Genomic DNA, 6,243 nt, shown 5'->3' with positions numbered 1-6,243 from the left:
TCTCATAAATATTATCCTCTCTTTCTTCCTCCTCCTTTTTTTTCCTATTTTATTCGAAAAAATGGGAAGATTGTACGCTGGTTATCTTCGAACTCTAATCCGAAAAGAACTTCTTTTCGATATGATGTTTATCTCCTACTTTACGTTCTACTCGATTCTTTTTCCTTTCTGTATTCTTTTTTTTTTCAACCTTCAATGTTTTCTATCTGTCTCGGGATCTTTTCCTTTTAGTTCCGCTCCGCCTATCAAAAATTCGTAACGATGGAACTTAACGATGTTTTGGTATTTAGAACAGTTTGTATTGCTACGATGATTATACCTGTTGATCTTAGAAGTCTTTCGGGGCAATGTACTTTTGAAAATTGCTTTGTTTACATTGCTTATTTAAGTTGTTGTTTCTGGACTTTCTCAGCATTCTTTGTTTTCGTCTCTAATAATTATCACCATTATCTACCATTAATCTTCGGATTGGTTCGGGAGATATTAAGAGGGTGGGCCATATTTTCCGAACCGATAATCCAATTTTCCTGAAAATTTCTAGAAACATTCCCCCCTAATACACGAACCACCCTACAAAATTTCATAAATTTTCAACAAAAGTCACAGGAGTTATTTAGCTTCAAATTGAGTGAACAAAATCGTCCCCTCACATACTAACATACAGGAAAACTCTCATTTAGTTTGACATTTACAAGTTTTCCTAATATACCAGGACAATTACATTTACTTGATTTACCAATGAATTGTTATCGAAATTGTAAAATATAATTTAATATAGGTTAAATTATATGTAGTTTAACAGAATATTAGAACGATTGGCCATTACATTAACAGAACTCGGTAGATGTACTGTACATACAATACAACATAAACTTAAATATATACTTAATTAAAATGTTTAAACATTTTCTACTTTAAGCATGTGAAGTAGTCGATTTAATAAAGAATTTATAATAATTTTTAGGAGTTCACAAATCGAATAACTGTAAATAAATAAATGAAAAGGTTGTAGTTTTTCTCCAAAGAATTGGAATTTTTTATTTTTGTATTTCAAGAGGAAATTGTTTGTAAATGAATAAAATATATTCTTATTTTAAATTAGTTTTATATTTTTCTATTGTTTCTTTCTTTATATAAATATAGAAGCAATGTCCTCTTTCCTTAGAACTTAAGATGGTTTCTATCAAAAAAACTATTGTTTTCCTATCTTAATTTTCATTTATTAAGATAGAAAAAGTCGTGTAAAATATATAAATTGATACCTAACACTATTATCGCGTAGTAGTAATTAAAATTGATGAGCAATACTTTTTCCCTCATTTTTCATGATTACTGGAAGTCATTGACAGCTGACATATTAGAAAACTGATACTAGCGTGCCTAAATCTTGACAATGGGGGCCATCTAAATGGATTTACTATGATCAATTGTAATAATTATCATTGTCCGTTTCGGATATTTCTCTGGATATTGAATGCAGTTATCATCTGTGTAGCCATTGTAACTCGTGAAAGCTTCATGAAACATTGCTTTGTTATAAAGATATTTTACATGTGTACTAATTTATACTGTAAAACAGACAAGTTTTATAATTTAGTAGAAGAAGGAAAGGCGTTATAATAATTTGTATTAAATTAAGATTATATAAGAATTATTAAATTAACCAGGACAACTAAGTGTAATCTTTACTAGGAGAATACAATGCAATACTTTTTAAGAAGAATGTACTTAATTAACAAGGGAGACAAGATTAGATTACAGTCGAGAGAATGCACTTAAAGCCTCATTTATATCGAAGGATTGAAAATAAGTTTCAGTTACTAGGATTTAAAGAGATCAATAACTGCAATAAAGTTTAATTAAAACAAGTAAGGGTATTTTCATTCGGACAGATAATTTAACTGATGGATCAATCTATCAAATAAGCAAAACTTAATAACTTAAAATTTTAAATATTTAACACAAAATGGTTAAGAATATAATAAATTCAAACTAGTTTGCAAACAGTTTCTATGGAATATTGAAACATTAATTACTAAATAACTTAAGTGGCAGGTTATGTAATTACATTTTCAACTGGTCGGTTTTCACCGGCTGTTTTCGAAAGGAATTCTACGACTGGAAACTATAATACTGTATACATATATAAGACCAAGTTTTCTCTCTTTGAATTCTGTAATTTTTCAACCGAGTTAAAATATTTTTATAAGTAAAATAACTATCACACGTCAGAAGTTAATCTGAGAAAAAAAAAACTTCACAAAGAATCTATTAAAATCTCCTCCAATCATCAGCTAGCTCAGTCGCATATTTCGTGACTCTAAGCACGAATATTTAAAAAAAAGAAAGGGAATTTGAACGAAATAAAGGCAGACAGATTTCTTTAATGTAATCAAATTTTTCTAGTTCTTTCAAGGAATCTATTTTCTGAATATGAAAAAGATTCCTATTTATATTACAATATGAAATTTCAATTACAATATATATATTTGTGTGTATTTTTCAAAAATAATGGAAAAGTAACAAATTAATTTTTTTAAAAAAAACTTAGAATTTTCTTGTTACTTTTCGTTTAGGTTTTGACAGAATCCATTTTCTTATATTAGTTTATATATATATATACAACTCCAGTTATATTGATTGTTAGTATGCACGTATAACCTTAAATTTACTCAATTTACCATATGTTTGTATTGTAATCTTATGTTAAACAGAGATTTAAAACACTAAATAGGAAGCTTAATAATTTTAATGATATTTATAACAAATTAAAGCGGAAGATTGATCTATTAATCTTCATATAAATAAGATTCTACACATGTAAGTTTGCAAATATTATCAAAATCAATGGTAAATTGCTGAGATGGCAAATGTAATTTTATAATGCATACCAGTAAATAGTTTTCTTTTTTTTATTAAATAAAATAATTTATAAGTTATTATTCGGCTTTAATTAATTAATTTTAAAATTCTAGACCTATAAATTCCTACTGTCTATCTGATTTTTTTCTTAATTAATCTAGAAAACAGTTAATAGATTGCCAGCATGACTCTATTGTTTACAGGAAAAGTATGATTTACAGGGGCAAGACGTTACTAAAATCGAGAGTGTATATTTTAAATGAAATAAATTAAAAATACGATTTAAAATGTCATAATAATTTTTATTAGTAATGAAAATATATTCCTACAGCAAACTTTTAGAGATATAACATAACGATTTGTTCATTTAGACCCACTAAAAAAAGCTTCTTGAAAAAAACTGTCTTGTGATAGATGTTATATTTTTTCACTCGTTTCTTCCAGGTTATTTTTTCTTCTTTCTGACAATTGTTGTTTCTAATATGTTGTATATTGTTCGGACTTTATCCGAAATGCTCTTATATTGTTCCGATCACATCAAGTGTCTTAAGTGAAAAGAATGATTATGTGAGATACGGTATATGTGACACGAAGTGAATCATAATTTATTGTTTTAATAGTCATGATCTATTGTTATTTGATATCGTATAAATCCACAACCTTAATAAAAAACCTTTTAGCATTATAAATGCTTTATTTTTTTTTTTATCATTTAAAAGCCGCAAACGTCTCGTAAGGATTATTTCCACCATAAAAAAAATTATATTATAAATTTATATATAAGATTTGGAATGTGTTAAGTGGCTATACATATTTTTAAATTGCAAATTTATAATTTTTAAAAATCTTCTAAAGATTTAAAATCAGAAAAATTGATTTAATTTTTGAAAGATTATTATTATTATTATTTTTTAGTTGAAGTGCTTTCGTGTGAAAAAAAAAAAAATAGTTTTTATCCGGAGGGAATCAATTTTTTTAACTTTTTTTTGATAACTTTGCCACTAGTTTTTCCGTCAAAACTATGAGCCCTTCAGGTAAATATCATCTTATTTTATTTTTTTTTATAGGAAGAAGTCTCGAAGTTATTCTCAAAGGTTAAATACTTCCTACTCTTGATTTCTCTGTCTTTTTTTTTTTATTTTTATCCCGAGAGGATATCTTATAATCGTCTTCTCATATAATTAATGTTGCTAATTATCAACCATACTAATTACGTACAAAATAACTGAGAAGAATTGTAACAAATAATAATTAAATTTGCAAATTTTCGTCATTATTATGAAATGTCTTAAATCCACATTCTACGATAATTAAACGTATAATATTTTTAACTTTATTTTATAAATGAATAATACAGTCGACCCCCGTATACCACTATTGATAATTCCGTTTTATATGAATTCCATGTTGTACGAGTCACTTAGATTTTATAAATACGTGTGCCGGGATGTGAACGGCTCACGTATTTGTAAAATCTAAGTGATTCGTACAACACGGAATTCATATAAAACGGAATTATCAATAGTGGTATAGGGGGGATCGACTGTAATTTAATTGCAATTGTATAGATGCGCTTATAATATACACTCGTTGTATTAGATTAAGCATAATATATTCATGGAATTATAATGTAGACTTTAGTAGTGATGTAATAGAGGTAACAAATGAAAAATTATAGTAATTCAAATCACAAACTACAAAAATACTTTAGTAATTGTTATAGTAAAGCCAATTATTGAAACAAATTCAGAAAACTGTGATCATCTTAGCAGACTTCTGGTTAGGTTTGATAGCAGAAGCGTTAGTTTACACTCTATAACTTCCCTAGTATAATAAATCTACCAAATATTCATGGAACCGATGCCAATCCCTAACACAAAGAGCCATATCAGTTATAAGCCGTAAGACTAACCGAAATGCTGGAGAATTTTATATACATTTTAGTAATTGATATTTGATTCAAATATTGATACAAAATATAAATTCTTCGAGTTATTATTCTATTAAAAAATAAAATACATATATATAAGGCATTATTATCTTTGACTTCTATTCTTAATCTTATCAGATATAAAAGAAATGAATAGAGAGAGAGAGAGAGAAGTAAAATCAATTTTCACTTTCCAATTTCAGTTTTGAATTTTATTTTAAAGAAAAATCTCTTTTTTTTAAAATGTAAATCGTATAAAATAAAAATATTTTGTGATAGACAATTCGACAGCTTATAAAAAATATATAAAATTGAAGTAATAAATATATTATTCACGTAGCCTACATAAGCTATTTATAGATATATCTTATATATTTTTAAAAAGCATAAACAATTGAAAAAGTTATCACTGATATACGAATTATTATTTATAATACGTTATAAAAATAGTATGAGATAATATAGCATGAAGGATTTAAATCGTCAGATTCCACTTCGATGGAAATTGGTGACGACAAAATCACGTCGAGTAGAAGTGACCGCTCTATTGGATATTTATGGTCTAGCATGAGTAATGAAACTGTATTAAGAACTGCAACATAGTTTTGTATGCAACTAAGTTACCTTAAACGATGCTAGGAATCGATTTTGAACATTTTTACAAGGATATTTTCTTTGTATCTATAATTTAAACATAAATAATTCTTATAAATTAGTGGCTTAACTAGTCCTTTAAGCAAAATATTGTAAAGGGTCCTCAATGCTTAGGACCTATCTATCTAGAAATATTTATCTAATTATTGTATTTATCCTACACCATCCCGATCTCGAAAAACAAGACCAATATTTAAATAAATTTAATATGTAAAGTACGTAATAAATATCATATAAATAGTCCTATATGATTACGTACAATTCGCTGTGTTTATTAGACAATAATAGAATTGTACTAATAATTTACACCTCCGGCAATTCTTGTTTTAAATTAAACTCGTTTATTTACTAGTTTAAAATTATTTTAACTTTAATTGTATTTCGAAACTAATAAATTCGGTAGTAGTTACGTGTAAATAATTCTATTTATTAGGTGAAATATTACACAAACTTTTAATATATTAATTCTAAGCCGGACAATATCGTTGATTTTTTCTTAATCCCTATTTTTTTTTTTATCTTCATCTTATCATCGTCTTAACAATTTGTTAGAAGAGTGTTGGGATTCCATGATGAAGCACTAATATCGTTATTCCTGTCACTTTCAATCTAATCTAATGTAAAAAGAGTTAATTTTATCAGCCTATTCTGAAACTCGAAAAATAAATTATATTTGGATCCTTTCCAAGTAGACCTATTGATAATTAAAATAAGATTAAGAGATGAAAAAGAAGAAGAAGAAAAAATATATCATCCATATAAAACGAATTTAAAATAATCATTTCTTTTAAAAGATA

This window comes from Centruroides sculpturatus, unplaced genomic scaffold (genome assembly GCF_000671375.1).
Source record: "Centruroides sculpturatus isolate CEXI.00-Female unplaced genomic scaffold, Cexi_2.0 scaffold642, whole genome shotgun sequence".
In the NCBI taxonomy this organism is placed as follows: domain Eukaryota; kingdom Metazoa; phylum Arthropoda; class Arachnida; order Scorpiones; family Buthidae; genus Centruroides; species Centruroides sculpturatus.
The sequence above is the reverse complement of the archived record's forward strand: the minus strand, read 5'-3'. Positions refer to the sequence as shown.